Genomic DNA, 21,408 nt, shown 5'->3' on the forward strand with positions numbered 1-21,408 from the left:
AACTTGCGCTTCCCTGTCGCCCCTTTAAACTATTGCGCTCCCACGTCATTATCATCCACACTAAACTACCTGCGTCCCCACTACAGGTATCAGTCACTAACTAACCTTAACGTTACCTAATGTCATCTTCTAGGTCCCTACACATTATCCAAACCCACCCGGGCTAGTTTTCACTGCCATACATCCCATAAGCTATTGCGCATTTGCCCCACCATGGGAAGGGTGGTAGGGATGCCACCCTTACCCACCGGGCCCATCGCTCACTACTAATTTTGCACATCAAATTTCAACAAATCAAAAATTTGCCAATCACTACCCATCCTCTGCCAATCTTTACTGCCAATCCTTTGCCAATCATTTGCCAATCATCAAATTTTGTTTTTCTCTAATTTTGGGGCCAAAACACGAACCTCATCACACAGTCTCCTCACTAATGCCTCTCGGTGCGCCAATTCACTTCTACTGCTCGGCTTCGTACAGCCGAGCAATGAACGCGGGTCGTTTTGTGCCAGCGGCTGGACGCGTCCGGCACTCGGTGCAGGGAAGGAGGTTTACCCGGGCCGAGATCCCACGCACCATCTCGGCGTGGAGCCATCCAATGTCCCGATCTCGACCCGCCGGCACGTTTTAACAAAACGTGGTCGCCATGACGACCCTTCCTATCCAGCTGCCCGCTCCGCCTAGTGGAGCCCGGACGCGGCCGTTCAAAGCGAGGCCCGGCACGCACCGAGGGCCCGCTTCGGCTCAAAGTCGACCTAACCTCTAACCCGGTTACCGTCGATGCCTCCTCACATGCATGCTTACACGCATACGCTACCCCTTTCGTGCTCACACCTCCAGCTGTCTCCATGCTCCTCGTACCTTTCCTTACACACCCAGGTACTCTCATTCCACTCACAGACTTGGTCACACACCTGACCACCGAACACCTTGGCACACATTCGTCGCTCGCACACCTCACCAACACACCTCTTCGCGCCCCCTTCTCGGTCACCTCCTCTGTGACAATCACAGGTGTGCTCTCACTCGCACACCCAACCACGTGCCTCACTACCAATTCCAGCGTGCATTCCCACTCACGCTCTACCATTCCAGGTGTGCTTCCTTTCTCACCTGTCACCACCAACTCACGCTCCGTGTCACTCGTACTACTCTCACCTCCATTCTTGACAGCGCACTCACCCTTCATGCACCCGTCCGTTACACACCTTTCTCGCGCACACTCTCCCGTTACACCCTCTGTAACACTCACCACAGGTGTACACTCGTCCTTACCTTTGACAGCGCACTCTTTCCCCATGCACCTGTCTGTCACACACCTTTCTCGTGCACACTCTTGCGCACACTCTCCCGTCACACCCTCTGTAACACTTACCACACCGCGCTTCCATGTGCTCCCTCGCACACGCGCTACGACCGACTCAGTCTCGCCAGCACCCTCACTCCTTGGCACGCACTTTTTCCTCACACACCCCAGAGTCGGACTTTCTCGCACACCTCCTTTTTCGCACACCAGACCTGTCGCACACTTCACCAACGGCCTCTCACGAACACCCGGGTCTATCTCGACCCCCAAGCTTCTTAAATCCCCTGGCGCATCATACGCACGACCATATTGGTCACCACTTACACCGGGTCCTCTTCCTCTTCGCTTCTCCTCCATCACCTGCGAATCCCTCATCCGGTTAATGAGCACATCATCACGATCCGAACACAGACTTTGGACCAATTCTTTTACCTCCTCTTTTATCTCTTTCTTATCCTCTCTCCGTCGCTTCTTAATTTCGCTCACCCCTTCTTCCACTTCTTCTAATTTCTGCTTCACCTCTTTTATTTCCCGGTACGTCTCCTCAAGCTCGTCCTCTAAGGCTACCTTGACCGTTTCCATGTGCGTCCTCACCTGCCGGTCCTTCGTCTCCATTACCTCTATCACCTCGTCCAACCTCGTTGTCATTCCCTCACGTACCATCTGACATTCCCTCTTCGTCGCTACCAAGTCATTTTTTAGGTCATTTTGTGTCGCTTTTAACCCTCCTATTACCGCTGTGTTCTTCTTTACCTGCTCCGTTAGTCCTTTTTGTCCCTCTGTCAGCTGTTCCACCTCCTGCGTCAGGTCCTCTATACCCCCTTGCAATTTTACAGTCCCCTTTCTCACCTCCTTCTCCATGCGCTCCTCACAGTGCCTCACCTCCTCGCGCACTCCTCCGACCTCCTCACTCACACCTCTTCTGATCTCTTCCCCCATCACTTGCATCTCCTGCCCAGATGCCACCCTCATCTGCTCCATTTCCTCCCTGTGAGCATCCAGTTTGGTTTCTACCCCCATTCTGACCCCCTCTATCTGCTGCCCCATTTGTTTAACTTCCCTTTCCGCTTGGTCCCTCATGTCCCTCAATTTACCTTCCATTCTGTTTTCTAACCCCTCTAACCCCTTTTTCATCCCTTCCATCCCATTGTCTAACCCCTCAAATTTCTTGTCTAATCCCTCAAATTTATTTTCTAATCCCTCACCGGTACCCCTCGCTTCGTCCCTCATTACCCCCATTTGGCCCTCCAATCGCTCACCCTGCGCATCCATCCGGTTCCCCATTACCCCTATTTGGCCCTCCAATCGCTCGCTAGTCTGGGCCATAAGGGCTTTCATTTGTATAAAAAAAAAGATTCAAATCTACCAGCGGCGTAACTACGGTCGCGGGCGTGGTCGCCGTGGCCATGTGCGAGGCGCCATTTTGCGCGCCCGCAACCTCGTGCGTGACAACGCTATTTTGCGACCCTGCTACCCTCACTGCTTCGCTCTCATGTCCCTCATTTTGGTCCTGGATCGACCCTGCCTCACTCTCCTCTACCGGACCCCAGCCGACTTGGTTTTCCATAGCGCGACTTTCAAAATTCGGGTTTTTATTTTCGTAAAACACAATCAAATTTCGCCTTTATAATTTCGAGCGCGTAAACGCGCTCCGGATCGGATTCTACTTCCCAAAATTTGGGCCTAACAAATTTAGTCCCAGGTCCGAATCCGACACTCTTGACACCAATTGTTACAGACGCGGTTTTTGGATGTTGGTTTACCGAGCGGTTTGGTATGACCACGTCTGCACAGTTTACCCGATTACACCCGAACGTTGACTAAGTCGCGCTATGCTAAATCCATGGAGGAAAAGGACAAAACGGCTGGGATAAATGACCTACGACACCAAGGGTACAGTTTTTGGAGGTTATTATTATAATATTGCGGAAGGTTCAGATTACAGGGACAAGAGGGACAGCATAGAAAGGTGGGCACTTATTCACGGCCTTATGTTAGCCCCAGACAGACCACAGATAAACGGCACAAGACTGACTCACACAGGTATCGATGGCAAGTAAGGGCAGGTAGTTGATGGCTCCAGGTGCACCTGGGCTCAGGGCAGGATCAAACACGGTCCGGTCCAGAGATGCGGGGAGGTATTGCAGCGCTCGGGGGGTGGCGTCTTCTCTTCTCCAAGGTCAGGGCGCATCTCACGTCACGTCCGGAAGTCGCTCCGTATATCCGGCGGGGAGTGACACGCCCTCGGCTCGTTAGCTCCGCCCCAGATGGAATCGGCCCGTTGCTTCTTATTGGGTGCGGGGGGGTTACCGGGGCTCCACCCTTGACGAGGAGCTGACAGCCAGCCCCTTCGTGGTAACCCCGTAACCTGGAGGTAACCTGGAGCACATGGGCCATGGCGGCTAACCAAGCCGGAGTGAGGACGCGCACTCCCCGCGCCGCCGCCGCGCCGCCCCCCGCTGTTGTTGTAGTTGGTGTTGCTGCTTCAGCTCCATGAGGAAGAGATGCGGGGAGGTAAGGGGAGGTCCTAAACTTCCTAACAGGTGCCATATAATCACATTCTGGTGCAACGAAGAGTCAGAATTAATGGAAACGAGTCCTTAACTGACATAGACTAAGAATAACTAGCAAGATGTCCTATAGTTGTCTACGTGAGATGCGGTGAACCTGGGCACGACATTTAATGGGGGAAAAAGGGGAAGGTCGGCTCTACTGGGTGTTGTTTACAGACAATGGGACTAGGGAATGGGGGATTGGGGATAGTTGGGGAGTATTGGAGAAATAGGGGAATATTTACAAGCGGATATAGAGGCCAAATTCCATATCCGCAACAGTATTATCACCGTTACTTCATCATATAGAAATCACCGTTACTTCATCATAGAGAATATTATCACCGTTACTTCATCTTCATCATATATCACTGTTACTTCCTCATCATATATCATCATATAGAAAGTATCGGCGGTCGTCCGAGGTCTTATAGATGCCGCACAGCGGTTTAAGTGAGAATCACACCTGGGTTCAACTTTGATCCATTTTCACTACAATTTGATGCCGTTTTCACCCTCCGAAACGCGTAATAAGCTTTTTTGAAATATTTTTTCAAATGTTCGAATCTCATTGGTTCCGGTGTTTGGTGACGATTTTCGTTGAAGATAACGAGGTTGGTCTTAAAGTATTTTAATGACAAATGAGAGGTGCATAAGATTGTGAATCAAACAAAGACGGGTGAAACAAACTCCAATTGAACTTTTTCAAATTTGTTATGCATACTTCCGCATCCGCAAGATGGCGGCCTACATTGAGCGATTTGGTGCGTCAAAGCTTCGAAATTCTCAAGGCAAGGGATCCAGCAAAATCTGTTTTTTCAACATAATACGTACGCGTCCATTGACAACACCGGCTTCGCCGGCTATTAGTTCGGTTTAATCAAGACCCAGAAACGTGTTACGTAATTTTTGAACTGCGCATTAAATGCGTTTCCCAATCGGCCCATTGCCGGATTTTTTAAAGCCCATTCCGTCACGCTAAATGACAAAGTGAACAAGCATTCTGAGTATTGCGTTGCAATACATGTCCCCTCCCGGCATTGGGTGGCACTGTCACAGAAGACAGTATTAAGAATTACCGCACTCAAATTATAGTCTGGAAAACTGTTGGAGAAATTCCCAAAGTTCAAAGTACCATAACTTTGTCAAAAATGATCGAAACGTCGTGAAGTTCGAACTTGATCTCTAACTTATCATGAGGAAACTATGTACCAAGTTTGAAATCATAAGCATTAAGAGTTCAGGAAAAAAAGTGCGGAAAGCTGTTCTTTGCGTGACGGACTGACTGACGGACCGACAGACTGACAGACCGACAGACTGACAGACGGAGGGACGGAGTGCAAACCTCCAGTCCCTTACCGTGAACACCGGTCGGGGACTGATAACCATGTACAGGTTTTTATAAACAAAATGTTTATTAGCACAGAGAGAGCGGGAGAGCGAAAACGTACTGACTGAATAAACCATAAAGCAATACAGCTTGCACTATTATTACCAGACAATAGTTCTTTGTCCGTGTTCCATTCTTTTTAAAATGCTGAGTGTCAAGCAAGGAAGCAGCACAAACTGTTTTAAACTTGCTTGGGCTGATTCAGCCAGGACTCCAAGCACTGACCTCGCACACTCAGAGAAGTCACTCCAACCACGACGTCATTGGGGGTGTCAAAACAATCGTGTCAGGAGTGGGATTCGAACCCACGGCTCCAGCGGAGACTGCGACCTTAACGCAGTGTCCTTAGGCCGCTCGGCCACCCTGACTACATATTCTCATTAAGCGTCAGAATTATGGAAAGTATAATTATTCATAGTAGAGTGAAAATTATTTTGAGAAAGACAAGTTACACACCCGCAGCAGACCCAAACGACTAATTTTAAAAAGAAGACGTCATGCAGAGCATGACACTTGCAAAATACACCCCCACCGCCACAAAAAAAAGGTTGCCATTGATCCATCAAATTGTCCATTTCATCAGGATTAAAATTGACGATCTTGATCAAAGCTCGGGTTGACAGGATGCAAAGCGAAGATTTTTCAGATGAAAATTGATGATCTTAGAGGATTGACCTTGAGTTTACCTTTGACCTTTTGACCTCAAAAATGGTTGGTTTTCCAATTTAGTGACTCAATATGGAAATGTGCCTCAATTTTCTCAAAGTCTTTGGGATGAACGATGACATCTCGAGGTTGTTAAAACAAAGAATCATGTCAGGAGTGGGATTTGAACCCACACCTCCAGAGGAGACTGTGACTTGAAGGCAGCACCTCAGACCGCTCGGACATCCTGACACTGTGTCATCACAACATCCTGACTCCTCGTCATCACAACATCCTGACTCCTTGTCATCACAACATCCTGACCTTGTCATCACAACATCCTGACTCCTTGTCATCACAACATCCTGACTCCTTGTCATCGCAACATCCTGTTGATTCAATTTTTTTTCAAAAGGACAGAGAAAAATACATTCATGCTGTTTGCAGAGAAACAAGTTTAACATCACCTTGACCAGATGATGCATGTTCAGCATCGTTTGGAAATAATCTTTCAAAATAAAGAAAACAATGTTGGAAAATTCACAAAAAAATTCAAAATGGTTGCTGTTGTTGCTGCTGTTATTGGAATTCTTGTTGGGGGTCGATTTTTGAAATGTGCACCCATTGGCTGGACAGCTGCCGGACCACACCCACATCTGACGCTTGACTCCACCCACCATAGTGCCAAGATGAAGTGATATGGTCGCCATCTTGTTTCGTGCAGGGATGAGTGCATTCGGTCTGTGCAGGCCTCTGCTGATTATGGACTGCCCAGCTTTGCTTTGTCACGTTTCCATTGGCTTTGTGTCGAGTGTTAAATTATTAGTTCGGTTCAATCAAGACCCAGAAACGTGTTACGTAATTTTTGAACGGCGCATTAAATGCATTTCCCAATCGACCCATTGCCGGATTTTTAAAGCCCATTCCATCACGCTAAATGACAAAATGACCAAGCATTCTGAGTATTGCGTTGCAATACATGTCCCCTCCCGGCATTGGGTGGCACTGTCACAGAAGACAGTATTTTGAATTACCGCACTCAAATTAATTATAGTCCTGAAAACTGTTGGAGAAATTGCCAAAGTTCAAAGTGCCATACCTTTGTCAAAAATGATCGAAACGTGGTGAAGTTCGAACTTGATCTGTAAATTATCATGAGGAAACCATGTACCAAGTTTGAAATCATAAGCATTAAGAGTTTAGGAAACAAGTGCGGAAAGCTCTTCTTTGCGTGACGGACTGACGGACTGACGGACCGACAGACTGACGGACCGACAGACTGACAGACGGAGGGACGGAGTGCAAACCTCCAGTCCCCTACAGTGTACACCGGTCGGGGACTAATAACCATGTACAGGTTTTTAAAAACAAAATGTTTATTAGCACAGAGAGAGCGGGAGAGCAAAAACTTACTGACTGAGTAAACCATAAAGCAATACAGCTTGCACTATTATTACCAGACAATGGTTGTTTGTCCGTGTTCCATTCTTTTTAAAATGCTGAGTGTCAAGCAAGGAAGCAGCACAAGCCCTTTCAAGCTTGCTTGGGCTGACTCAGCCAGGACTCCAAGCGCTGACCTCGCACACTCAGAGAAGACACTCCAACCACGACGTCATTGAGAGAGTCAAAACAATCATGTCAGGAGTGGGATTCGAACCCACACCTCCAGGGGAGGTCTGTGACCTTAACGCAACGCCTTCGACCACTCGGCCACCCTAACTACATAGTCTCATTAAGCGTCAGATTTATGGAAAGTATAATTATTCATAGTAGAGTGAAAATTATTTTGAGAAAGACAAGTTACGTACCCGCAGCAGATCCAAACGACTAATTATAAAAAGAAGACACCAAGCAGAGCACGACACTTGCAAATTACACCCCCACCGCCCCAAAAAAGGTTGCCATTGATCCGTCAAATTCCACATTTCATCAAGATTAAAATTGACGATCTTGATCAAAGCTCGGGTTAACAGGATGTGAAGTGACGATTTTTCAAATGAAAATTGATGATTTCAGAGGTTTGACCTTGCGTTTAGCTTTGGCCTTTTGACCTCAAAAATTGTTCGTTTTTCGATTTAGTAACTCAATGTGCAAATGTTCTTCAATTTCCTCAACGTCTTTGGGATGAACGATGACGTCTCGAGGTTGTTAAAAAAAATGATGATGTCAGGACCCACATGTCATGTCATTGTCATGAATCATGTCATTTCAACGCCACACCTCCAGAGGAGACTGAGACCTGAACGCAGTGCCTTGAACCACTCCGCCACCCTGACTCCATAGTCTCATTATGCGTCAGAATTATGGAAAGTATAATTATTCATAGTAGAGTAAAAATTATTTTGAGAAAGACAAGTCACACACCCGCAGCATACCCAAACGACTAATTATAAAAAGAATACGTCATGCAGAGCACGACACTTGCAAAATCCACCCCCACCGCCCCAAAAAAGGTTGCCATTGATCCATCAAATTGTCCATTTCATCAAGATTAAAATTGACGATCTTGATCAAAGGTCGGATTAACAGGATGTGAAGTGATGATTTTTCAGATGAAAATTGATGATTTTAGAGGTTTGACCTTGAGTTTACCTTTGACCTTTTGACCTCAAAAATAGTTGATTTTCCAATTTAGTGACTCAATGTGCAAATGTTCTTCAATTTCCTCAAAGTCTTTGGGATGAACGATGACGTCTCGAGGTTGTTAAAAATAGTAATCATGTCTGTAGTGGGATTTGAACCCACACCTCCAGAGGAGACTGCAACCTGATTGCAGCACCTTTGACCAGTCGGCCATCCTGACACTGTGTCAACATTGCATCCTGAATCCTTGTCATCACAACATCCTGACTCCTTGTCATCACAACATCCTGACTCCTTGTCATCACAACATCCTGTTGATTCAAATTTTTTTTCAAAAGGACAGAGAAAAATGCATTCATGTTGTTTACAGAGAAACAAGTTTAACATCACCTTGACCAGATGATGCATGTTCAGCATCGTTTGGAAATAATCTTTCAAAATAAAGAAAACAATGTTGGAAATTCACAAAAAAATTCAAAATGGTTGCTGTTGTTGCTGCTGCAATTGGAATTCTTGCTGGGGGTCGATTTTTGGAATGTGCACCCATTGGCTGGACAGCTGCCGGACCACACCCACATCTGACGCTTGACTCCACCCACCATCGTGCTAAGACGAAGTGATATGGTCGCCATCTTGTTTCGTGCAGGGATGAGTGCATTCGGCCTTTTCAAGCCTCTGCTGATTATGGACTGCCAGCATTGCTTCGTCACGTTTCCATTGGCTTTGTGTCGAGTGTTAAATTAATTAATACTTCGGTTTAATCAAGACCCAGAAACGTGTTTCGTAATTTTTGAACGGCGCATTATATGCGTTTCCCAATCGGCCCATTGCCGGATTTTTAAAGCCCATTCAATCACGCTAAATGACAAAGTGAACAAGCATTCTGAGTATTGCGTTGCAATACATGTGCCCTCCCGGCATTGGGTGGCACTGTCACAGAAGACAGTATTATGAATTACCGCACTCAAATTATAGTCCGGAAAACTGTTGGAGAAATTCCCAAAGTTCAAAGTGCCATAACTTTGTCCAAAATGATCGAAACGTGGTGAAGTTCGAACTTGATCTGTAACTTATCATGAGGAAACCATGCACCAAGTTTGAAATCATAAGCATTAAGAGTTTAGGAAACAAGTGCGGAAAACTGTTCTTTGCGTGACGGACTGATGGACTGACGGACTGACAGACGGAGGGACGGAGTGCAAACCTCCAGTCCCCCACGGTGTACACCAGTTGGGGACTAATAACCATGTACAGGTTTTTAAAACAAAATGTTTATTAGCACAGAGAGAGCGGGAGAGCGAAAACTTAGTCTGAATAAACCAGAATGCTATACAGCTTGCACTATTATTACCAGACAATGGTTGTTTGTCCGTGTTCTATTCTTTAAAAAAATGCTGAGCGTCAAGCATGGAAGCAGAACAAACTCTTTTAAACTTGCTTGGGCTGACTCAGCCAGGACTCCAAGCACTGACCTCGAACACTCAGAGAAGACACTCCAACCACGACGTCATTGAGAGTGTCAAAACAATTATGTCAGGAGTGGGATTCGAACCCACAACTCCAGAGGAGTACTGAGACGTGAACGCAGTGCCTTAGACCACTCATCCAACCTGACTACATAGTCTCATCACGCGTCAGAATTATGGAAAGTATAATTATTCATAGTAGAGTGAAAATTATTTTGAGAAAGACAAGTTACACACCCGCAGCAGACCCAAACGACTAATTATAAAAAGAAGACGTCATGCAGAGCACGACACTTGACGATGAATAGCGACTAACTGTATAAGACAACAAATGCATAATGGGCTGGTAAACCTGGCTTCCTGGATTACCTGATTACTTTGTGCTTATTTAAGTAATTTTGATGATTTCCTGGGTGCCTTAAACCTAGGTATACACACTGAAAATATCTCTCTAGGTTGACTACAATTCGACAGAGCCATTTTAGTGGATCAAGATGTCACCTTGGGATGCCATCTTGGACTTGTCAATAAATAATTAACTGATGGTAATTTTATTGATTCAATTGGATTCCTTGGGCCCTAAAACCTAGGGTTAGACACCAAAACCACCTTTCTAGGTTGAATAATAGCCTGCGAAGCCGGTGTTGTCAATAAACGAGTACGTATTATGTTGAAAACCTGATTTTGCCTTGGCTCGAGAATCCGAAGCGCAGTGGGCGCAGCCATCTTGCGTGGGCGGAAGCATGCATAACAAATTTAAAACGTTCATTAGGAGTTTCTCTCACCCGTCATCGTTTGATTCACAATCTTATGCACCTCCGATGTATTAATAAAATAATTTAAGACCAACATCGGCCCGCACGGGCCTGGTTATCTTCAACAAAATGCGTCACCAAACACCGGACCCAATGAGAGTCGAGCATTTGCAAAAATATTTCTAAAATGAAAGCGCTCAATGATGGGCGCCATCGACCAGATGCGGAAGTTTGCATAAAACAATTGCGAAAAAGTTCAATAGGAGTTTGTTTCACCCGTCGTTCTTTAATTCACAATCTCATGAAACCTCTAATTAGTAATTAAAATACGTTAAGACCAACTTCGTTATCTTCAACGAAAATCGTCATCAAACACCAGAACCAATTATTATTACGCGTTTCGGACGGTGAAAACGGCGTCAAATATCCTAAAATTGACGAAGAATTATTTTTTAGAAATCTCGCGGCCGTACGGGATAGTTTTTCACGGCCAGAAATATGGTATAAGCGGTTTACATATTTAGTTTAGAAATACGGATAGTTTTTCACGGCCGGAAATATCCGAAGTTGAGATGGAATTCACCGAATTAATCACTGCAAGCTAACGTCTTCTGGTGGACGAAGCTGCCGTGCCCGGACAGTCAGACAACCAGCCCTGGCGCCTGACAGCGACTGAAGTTAGAAGACTACACACTTACTGTGAAAACGTATGTTAAGCCCAGTTAAAAATAGGCCTTAAGCTAGCACATCGTATAGTTACTTCCTTAAGCTTCTTGTGACATTTATTGTATTGTATGCAGGTATTGCCATTGGGGAGGACTGTCTGCTGTTCTCTTTTACCAAGTCTTACCAGGTACGGTACCTATTACACCTACCTACTACCAACTACCTACCTACCTACTACCAACTACCTAACCTACTGATGCCATGGTGATGGGTAAAATAGTGGCAAGAGGTATGCAGGTATTGGGGAGGACTGTCTGCTCTTCTCTTTTACCAAGTCTTACCATGTACTGTACCTACTACACCTACCTACTACCAACTACCTACCTACCTACTACCAACTACCTAACCTACTGATGCCATGGTGATGGGTAAAATAGTGGAAAGAGGTATGCAGGTATTGGGGAGGATTGTCTGCTGTTCTCTTTTACCAAGTCTTACCAGGTACGGTACCTACTACACCTACCTACTACCAACTACCTACCTACCTACTACCAACTACCTACCTACCTACTACCAACTACCTAACCTACTGATGCCATGGTGATGGGTAAAATAGTGGCAAGAGATTTTGGCTTCGCCGGCTCATTGCGGCTTTGCAGTCAGTACTAGTAATTGAGATATGGCCATTTTAAACTCCCGGCCATCTTGGACGCCATCTTGAAAATGACCCCTTTCCGGAAGTCAGATGTTACTAGATTTTTAGTATGTTATTTCCCATGCCAAATGGTACCAGAATCCATTGAAAAACCTTTTGTATCAATTTTTGGGGGGTTAGGTGAGTTTCTTTCGTATATTGACCCTAATACATTCGGTTGCACTTTAAGTCTGACTCATTGATCTCTGACTCATTCATCTCCTGAGTTGCATCATTCACCATCCAGGTCACATAATTGCAGAGTGACACAGGTACACATTCAGGTTCAGAATCATAGCGATGACTAAACAGCGATGGATCATCTTCTGGATTCTTCTTCTTCTCAGTTTCTCAGAGGTGTCCTTCACATCATTCCGGAATGATTTAGCAGAATGGTGGAAGTTAACGTTCTTTTCAGGATGAGCACCTGTGGTTGTGGATTCGTCACCACTTTCCTCTGCACGTTTCTTCAGGCAGGTAACCTTTGATAGAAGATAACCTGTTGACATACCTGATGAACAAATGACAGAAGATTTACCTTTTTGTGGTTCTATCATGACCCTTGATCCACAGTGTGCGTACTATTCTTCATTCCTTTTTGAGAATGGAGCACCTGTATAGAGTGGTATTCATTATACCAGGTACGGACAACCAGCACCTGTATTTGTGGTGAAGTGAACTCAGAAAGATGATCGTGTTCGGATCTTCAGATAAGTTACCATCTTTGTAAGAGGTGAACTACTGCAGAGTATCATCATGTACTGGATCACAGGTGTGTTTCATCTGCAGGTGAGACTATGTCATATTTGTACACAAACAGGACTTGTGGTACCGGAAGTCATTATCAATCACGTCAGCACAATTGTCACCATATACCTGGATACGGTGTACCATATCATCATCACCGAGTACCTTTTCTTGCTCCCATATCACATTTTGTCGATTATCCTTCGTACTCACAGGTCGTAGTTGATGTTCACCTGTGCGATCTCGCTCCTTCACACAAACGAAGCACTGATTTCTATGGTCTATGGATTTAGTAGTGGATGACCCAAGGTGGATCTACACCTGATGATCCCAGAGTTCGTTGCTGCATTTTTGTCACATGTGTTGGAGATGTGATGATTTCACTTCTTCACAATTTCCACATGTGACATCACATCCAGGTACCTTCTCAACAAATTGTTCTTCTTCTTCATTCAATTCTTCCCTCACACTAAATGCTACATCATCAGTCCGGTTGTGGCCATAAAGTTGGGCAGTCTGGAGGTCAATGTGGTGGCTTCGGTGGCTGAGGTGTGTGACCAATGTCTTCTGGGATTGAGTTTCCTGGTGGAACACGACTGTCAACTAGACCTTGGGCGAGGTCACATGTGGTTGGGTACTGAGAGGCTGCAATTGGTTGGAATGGGGGATTTCTAGGAGGCGCAGGGGGCGTGGCTGGACGTGCCACACACTGTGACCGTGCCCCCCAGGTCCGAAGCCGTTGTAATGGCGGAGTTGGCAACAGGTGCTCACCACATTGGCCAGCATGGGCTCGTGGAGACGTTGTCCTCACAGGGGGCCAAATTATTAATGGTGGGTCGCATCCCCGTGGACACTTGTGGGCCTATGTTGGTGGTTTGGCTGTTCAACTTATCCGATAGCCCTTGCATGGTAAGGGGCGGAGCTGTCGTAGCCAAATGTAGTAGTGTAGTAGAGGTCACCAGAGGAAATGGATCCACATGCATGCCAGGTCAGCCGGACAAAAGGGAGAAATTTGGGGAAAATTGATTGACCCAATGGGAAAAAGGGAAATTAGGAGTGGTGGATGATACTCTTGGACCCGACCAACCTGCGACGACCTGCGCTTCAGGTAAGGTTTACAGTCCTTGATGTTTACTGTCCCAAGTGTTCAGTTCTTTCTCAGAAATTGGGACATGGGTAATTCGGATGGGAGCAGGTGAGAGTGACCCAATGGTTGGTAAATCGGTTTGGAAACCAGAATTGTATTGTTGTGTTAATAATAATAATAATAATAATACATTTATTTTATATAGCGCTTTTCAAGAAGCCAAAAGACGCTTTGACAGAGTACAAAGAACAACTGCAAAAAGACAAAAATAAATAGGTAAATAATTAATCAAAGCAAAAGGAAGGAGAAGGAGAAGAGATAGTCAGGGGTTAAATGCTGTGGGTTAAATGTTAAATGCAGTGTTGAACAGGTGGGTCTTGAGTGATGTTTTGAATGTGGTGAGTGAGGAGGAGTCTCTGATGGTGTGAGGTTGTGAGTTCCAGAGGGTGGGAGCAGCGATGGAGAAGGCCCTGTCCACCCAGGATCTGAATTTGGTCTGGAAGGGGGGGGGGGGCAGGAGGTTGGCGCCAGCAGAGCGGAGGTTGCGGGTGGGAGTGTGTCTGGAGAGGAGGTCAGTCAGGTAGAATGAGGCCAGGTTATGGAGGGCTTTGTAGGTCAAGAGGAGGATTTTGTACTGGATTCTGTGGGGGGTGGGGAGCCAGTGAAGCTTATAAAGGACGGGGGTGATGTGGTCACGGGTCCGGGAATGGGTGAGTAGACGGGCAGCGGAGTTCTGAATGTATTAGAGTTTATTGATGATTATTGAGGGTGAACCATAGAGGAGGCTGTTGCAGTAGTCCAGACGGGAGGTGATGAAGGCGTGGATGAGGGATTCTGCAGCCGTGGAGGAGAGGGATGAACGGCGACAGGCGATGTTTTTCAGGTGAAAGAGGGCTGTCTTTGTGATTTGTTTAGTGTATTTGTCGAAGGAGAGGGTTTGATCAAAGATGATGCCAATGATGGCTCCCAGATGAAGATGATGTTTATGTTTGTTTTGTGTCAAGGGTTGAGTTGTGTTTGGAGAGTGAATGTGGATTAGAAGATGTATGCAGGCCATGGCAGTTATGAACACAACCACCATTTTTGCACCACCAGTGTTTGAGAATTGAATTGCAGCGGGGGAGGGAATGACATGTTGGATTTTATGGGTGGGGAAGGTGTGTATGTAAACAGGAATGGATTAAGCTCTGGAGGAGCAGTGAGTGCGGCCCCCTCTGAGGTCATTTGTCCATGGCAGCCAGTGGTGTCTGGAAATGGGGAACCAATGGAGGGGGGGGGGGTCTGGTTGGGTGACCAATGGCAGGGAGACCCTTGGCGACCCAGGAGAGGCTGAGAGAGCCTAGATGGTGTGGAGACCCTCCTCGGTGGGAGGTATAGCGAGGGTGCTGTTTGGTTGTCAAGGACCGAATAGATAAAGGGGGGAAGGGGACTGGGTGAAGAAGTCGTGAGTCGGGTGACTTGTTTCTGGACTGCGGGCACCACAGCTTGAAGCGTCCCCACCATCTTGGTTGTTTGGTACCTCCCCACTGCCTAATTGAGGATCACACATGTGTAATAACATTTAAACCATGGATTTGCAAGGTTGGAATGAATGCTTTTGATTATTGTGGTTTATGGGTGAGTGTGTGGGGGAAGGTCCACCGATCCATGTCATTAAACTGTACCAGAAGGACAGGGCCCACGGCAATTTGGATTAGGTAAATTGGGATGGCCCCGCAGGTAACGTTGGGTATTGTTGCATCCACCAGGGAACGCAGTCTTTAGAAGGAGGCTGTACAAACGTTATTGAATTTTGGTTAAGGTTTGTTGATCAATGGAGATTTTTTTTATCATGGTAGAATTAAAGCTTGTCGTTAAGGTAGATTATTTGTGTGATGTCTGACATTTTCTACCCGCCCCAGAAGTTGGGAGCGAGGTTTTTCTCCAGTGATTTTTCCCCTACGTTTTTTTTACATCTACAAGGCCCGCCATGCAACCACCTCCAAAAACAACAACAATAACACTGATCAACAACATATTAAAAGTTTTATGGTTCTCGTATATATTAAGATGATTCTAACCAACATGAACCTGTAGATTTCGATGATGATATCCAATTTTCACGAGCACATCCAGTTTTTGAGAACCAGCATACCATAGGAATATCAGCCACAGCCGAAATTCCTCTTGTACTCACTAATCAGGACTTTGTAACGAGACTATCTGAGCTGGAAAGCCTTGCTTGGGATAGCTTTGTGGCTCATGCTCACAATTACCTTGGAAATTTTCGAGCACCAAATTATGAAGAGCTTGTGGACAATTGTTGAAGAGTTAACAGGCACTCGGTGCTCGAATGTCACTCAAGATACATTTCTTCCATTCTCATCTGGACTTCTTTCCACAAAATCTTGGCGATGTCAGTGATGAACATGGGGAAAGGTTTCACCAGGAAATTGCCATCATGGAGACTCGATATCAAGGCCGATTCAATCCAAACATGATGGGCGACTACTGTTGGACTTTACAGCGTGAATTATTTTTTTTGTATACAAGATCAACGCTCGTTAAAGAGCTAACATTAATCACACAAAAAGTCAAACCGACACAAACCGACACATAAAACACAAAATAAGGGGAGCAGTAGTCGGTAGACAAGATGGGGAGAGAGGGGGAAGGACACAAACACAACATTTGAGAGCAGGGACTTCGAGAGAACTTTGGGAGGGAGAGGGCTTGGGGGGAAGTGGGAAAGGTATAAAACATATGGACACTGCAAGGACTTCCAGGAAAGAAGTTGGAATTTCGAAAAAGTGTATCTGGGGTGAATTAGTGGGGGTAGAAAATATCAAGGTTTTGGGTGGGGGAAGATAAGAGATGGTGGCGAACAGCTGTTTTAAAGACCTGGAGGGAGGAGTGGGATTGAAGGGAGTGGGGGAGTTTGTTCCAGAGGCGGGAGAAAAGGGGCATGAAAGAGTGAAGGTGAGCAGAGAGTCTAGATTTTGGCAGTTTAGCCATAACAGGGTTGCTGGCAGATCTTGTGCGACCTGTAAGAATATTTGGGGGACAGAGCACAGAGAGAGCTGGGGGAGAAAGGACGGAGAGGAGTCGGTAGAAGACAGAAAGACCACCAACCTGCGTGCGGTGAGTGAGTGAAAGGCCCTCAGAGTTAACTTCATCGCAGGGATTCCAATGATTCTGAAAGCTTTGGCTTCAACAGCGTGAAGCCGAGCAAGGTGTGATGCAGGAGCACCGGCCCAGATGGGGGAGCAGTATTCCATTGATCTGCGGATGAAAGCCTTGTATGTGGTGAGGAGCTCAGGTGTGCCAAGGAAGGACTTCGTACGATGGAGGATGCCCAGTCGGCGACTGGCTTTGGAGGCCAGCTTGGAAAAGTGGTTTTCCCAAGAAAGATCATGGCAGATAGTGAGACCCAAAAGCTTGAGCGACAGAACTTCTTGGAGAGGATTGTTGAGAAAGTAGATGGGAGGGTTTTCCAGTCGGTCTTTTCGGAGAGACATAGTAAGAGTGTGAGATTTGTCATGATTGAAAGAAATGTTCCACTTGTTTGACCAGTCTGTGATTTTGTCCAGGTCTGCAGAGAGTGGGGAGGCTGCAGGCTGCCGATCTGAGGGATGAAGCATGGAGCGGCAGAGAGTGGCGTCATCAGTAAAGAGATAGAGAGGATTTTCCAGAGAGTCGGAGAGATCATTGATGAAGACCAGAAAAAGCACAGGGCCCAGAACACTACATTGGGGAACTCCAGCCAGAACGGGAAGGGGCGATAAGAGAAATCCATTCAGGGCCACACATTGACTAGGGCCAGAGAGGAAATCTGCAAGCCAAGTGTGGAGATTTCCATGGATACCATAGGAGGAGAGTTTGGTGAGCCGAACTGGGTGCCAGACCGTATCGAAGGCACGTGATATGTCGAGGGAGACTGCTCTGATTTCCTGTTTGGCATTGAGGACCTCCATCCATTGTTGAGACAGCAGAAGCAACATGTCCAGAATAGAATGACCTGGTCTGAATCCAAATTGATGATCAGAGATCAAGCCATTGGAGAAGAGGAAGGATTTGATATCCAAAGTAATGATGGATTCCATGACTTTGCTGATAATTGGGAGCAGGCTGATTGGTCTGTAGTTGCAAGGATCTGTTTTTGCACCTTTTTTATGTAAAGCGGTAATGTTTGCTGATTTGCAAGATGCTGGCAGATGACCTTGAGCAAAAGAGAGGGTGAAAAGAACAGAGAGAGGGTGAGATGGAGCGGCAGAGCAGGATTTTATGACTCGTGGCTGATGCCGTCTGGTCCAGTTGCAGAATCAGAGTGGAGATTTGACAAAAACTTCTCCACCTTGTCAGGAGAGAAGGACACAGAGTCCAGGAGCAGTTGGGTTCGACTGGGTAAGGTGAGAACAGAGAGAGATGGGTTTGGGACACAAGATTTTGAGGCAAACACAGAGTTTAGGCATTCGGCTTTGTCACGTGCGGTGTCAACTTTGTAGTCATTTGAGGTGAGGGAGGGGATGGAGGGGGAACAAACACCAGAAACAGATTTTACCAGATGCCACCAGGAGTTGGAGGAAGGAGACAGGTTTGAGAGTTCATTCTTGATTGTGGAGCGATAGTGCTTCCTGGCACTCCGGAGGGTAGACACACACTTGTTCCGAGCTTGGTGGAAGGAAATGAGATTACCTTCAGTTGGATTTGCCTTCTGAGAGGCAAAGGCAAGTTGTTTCAGGGCAACTGCCTCACCACAAGATTCAGTGTTCCATGGATGGGAGGAAGGGTATGACAACTGAAGACGAGATGGCATAAATCTGTGCATGAGAGAGAGCAGTTTGCTTTGGAAGAATTCCCAGGAAGAATTGATGTCAGAGGCAGTAGAGATGGGAGACCAGTCCAGATGTTTGATGGCTGCTTGCAGCCCGTGCTAGTCGGCCTGAGTGAAATGCCAGACTCGTCGGCACTGAGGAGGCTCTCTGAGAATGGCCAGAGAGATGTCCACTTTAACAAGCACATGATCAGAAGAACCGTTTTGAGCAGAAGAAGAGCAGCAGACATTTGCAGGGAAGTTTGTCATAACCAAGTCTAGAAGAGAAGATACTCCATTGACTGAGATCCCGGGCGGGAAATTGACAGATTGTGTCAGTTCAAATGAGGCACAGATGTCCTTTGGTGAGGTGCCATGGCTGGTGAGAGAGGAACCCACACTCAGTCAGCTGGCATGATGACAGTTGAAGTCGCCACATATGAGGAAGAGAGAGTTGGGATGAGTTGATATAAGTTGGTCCATGTTGTTAGACAGCGACATGTAAATGGAGTCATCACTGTTTGGAGGACGGCACAGAACACATATGAACAAAAGGTGGTAGCTGAGAGGAAGCCATAGCCGGAGGTACTCCTTGGGGTGGGGTGGAGAGAGGGCAGTTCAAGGAGAGTGTGGAAGAGAGTTTTTCATAAAGATAGCAACCCCACCACCAGGACGAGGCTCAGGTCTATCATACCGGATGAGGGAGTAACCAGGAAGATATATTAAGGAATCAGAGACATCTTGAAGGAGGAAAGTTTCTGTTAAGCAGATCATGTCTGGAATGTCAGAAGCAACCTGAATGGAGAGATCAATCAGGTTTGAGCAAAGGCCCTGGATGTTTGAGGTCCATATCGTTAATGAGGAGAGAGGGGGAGCATCGGGTGCAGGAGAGGGGAGTGGTGGGTTCGGGGCAGATGAAGGATGGGCGGGGGAGGTAGGAAGAGCAGTTAATAGTGTGTCAGAGATTACAGAAGAGTTACAAGAAATGGAAGGATGAGGACGAAAGGTTTGATGGTGATGGGATGAGGCACAGTGAGGGGTTGTTTGAGGGGGGGCAGAGGAAGGTCGAAGGTTGGGGGAGGTGGAGGTATGAGACAGAAGGGAGACGAAGTGGGGAGGAGGCAGCTTGGAGAAGGGAGGTGGGTGGGGGGAGAATTGGAGAGGGATGGTAGGGGGGGGGAGATTTGAAGGGGAGGGGTTGGGGAGGAGTTTTGAAGGGGAACGGTTAGGGGGGAGTTTAGGAGGGGAGGGGCAAGCGGAGAGTTTAGGAGGGGAGGGGCAAGGGGGAGATTTGGAAGGGAGCGCCAAGGCGCGAGTTTAGAAATTGGATGATGAATGAAAGACGAACATTTATAACAAATTGGGTTCATTGTGATTTTCAAGTTGGAGATCCGTTTAAGAACGATGGTGGAGGGGTGGAATGAATATGAATTTCGAGCATGTCGTGATTTAGAATTATAAGAGATTGAATTTTTTTTGGAAGTAGAATGAGTTGGAGAGGAAATTGAAAAGAGCCTTTTAAATAGGAAGAAAAACAGCATGTTGTAATATACCACTGAATAAAACACTGTAGGGGAAAGTTTAAACATATTTAAACAGAACCGAGAAGAACAATCTAATATTCCCAAAAATACCAACGGGGAGAGGCCGCCAAGAGGGACAACCATGAGTCACGTGAACAGAGCAAAATATGTCCGCAAAAGGAACAGGGCAAAACATATCTGGGGAATGGCATGAAAATGAGGGTGAAACAGGTGGTCGAAGAACGAACGAACGAAAAGAACAAAGGAAATGTTTCGTTTTTGTTTTGTTTTTTTTAGTTAAGATTTGAAACAAGGAAGTATGGGGTGAAAAGCCTGGGAAAAAAACTGAGAGAACGAGAGTACCAGGACAACTATCGACCGCTGAGTTCAGAAGTTCAGAAGCACTTTTAATGTGATGTAAATAAAAACTTAAAGTTCATATTATTTTTGGAGATTTACATTTTTTTAGGTGATGTAAATAAAAACTTTAAGTTCATATTATTTTTTGTGACAATAAATAGACTTATTGAGACTTAATCAAGGAATTCGCATGCTCTAAATATTTTTTCCACACTTATGATGTACTACGTCAAGGTTACGTGATAGCGAAATTTTAAGGTCAGATTCGGATTCGTGGGCACCAAATTATTTAGAAACAGTTGAAAATAAGTCAGAACCAACTTGGGTGTTGACCAGTCTAATCTACGTAACTGCTGACAGGACCCGAACTTTCCCGATTGGGCTGGACCCCACCCCACAGGACGGTTAGGTATGGGAGCATGCATCGGAGCAGCGCTTCGCCGCATCCACTCTCTGATTGTACTCCAGGGGCCTCCGTCTGACCACCCCCCAGGCTGATGCCTGGCCCATCCCTATCTCCTTGAGATGCCGATCAACCTGCTGAAACAAAGAGACACGCGGTCAGCCCGTTAGCCTCCTTCACTCACGAGGCCTGAGATCTGGTCTGGTGATCTGATCTGGTGAGCTGGATCAGCGTCTGGAAAACGAGCCACATGTCCATACAGCCGCAGCTGACGCTCACGGACCATACAAGAAACAAATCTCATCTGAGTCTCTCTCAGCAAATGCTCATTGGACACAAAGTCTGACCAGCAATAGCCAAGGATTCTCCGAAGAGATTTGATTCCGAAGTAGTTAAGTCTCATTCTCTGGCTCATGGTAAGGATCCAAGTCTCGCATCC

At 46.3% G+C, this 21,408-nt stretch overlaps 2 non-coding genes across 2 annotated transcripts; both read right to left on the minus strand.

Moving 5' to 3' along the window:
- Positions 1-5,532: 5,532 nt before the first annotated feature.
- TRNAL-AAG (transfer RNA leucine (anticodon AAG)) lies at positions 5,533-5,616 on the minus strand. The gene has a single exon. It is a non-coding gene; the product is annotated as a tRNA-Leu (tRNA).
- A 1,913-nt stretch (positions 5,617-7,529) lies between these two features.
- TRNAL-AAG (transfer RNA leucine (anticodon AAG)) lies at positions 7,530-7,613 on the minus strand. Its single transcript has one exon. It is a non-coding gene; the product is annotated as a tRNA-Leu (tRNA).
- Positions 7,614-21,408: the final 13,795 nt, after the last annotated feature.

This window comes from Myxine glutinosa, chromosome 1 (genome assembly GCF_964187855.1).
Source record: "Myxine glutinosa chromosome 1, kmMyxGlut1.1, whole genome shotgun sequence".
Classification (NCBI taxonomy): domain Eukaryota; kingdom Metazoa; phylum Chordata; class Myxini; order Myxiniformes; family Myxinidae; genus Myxine; species Myxine glutinosa.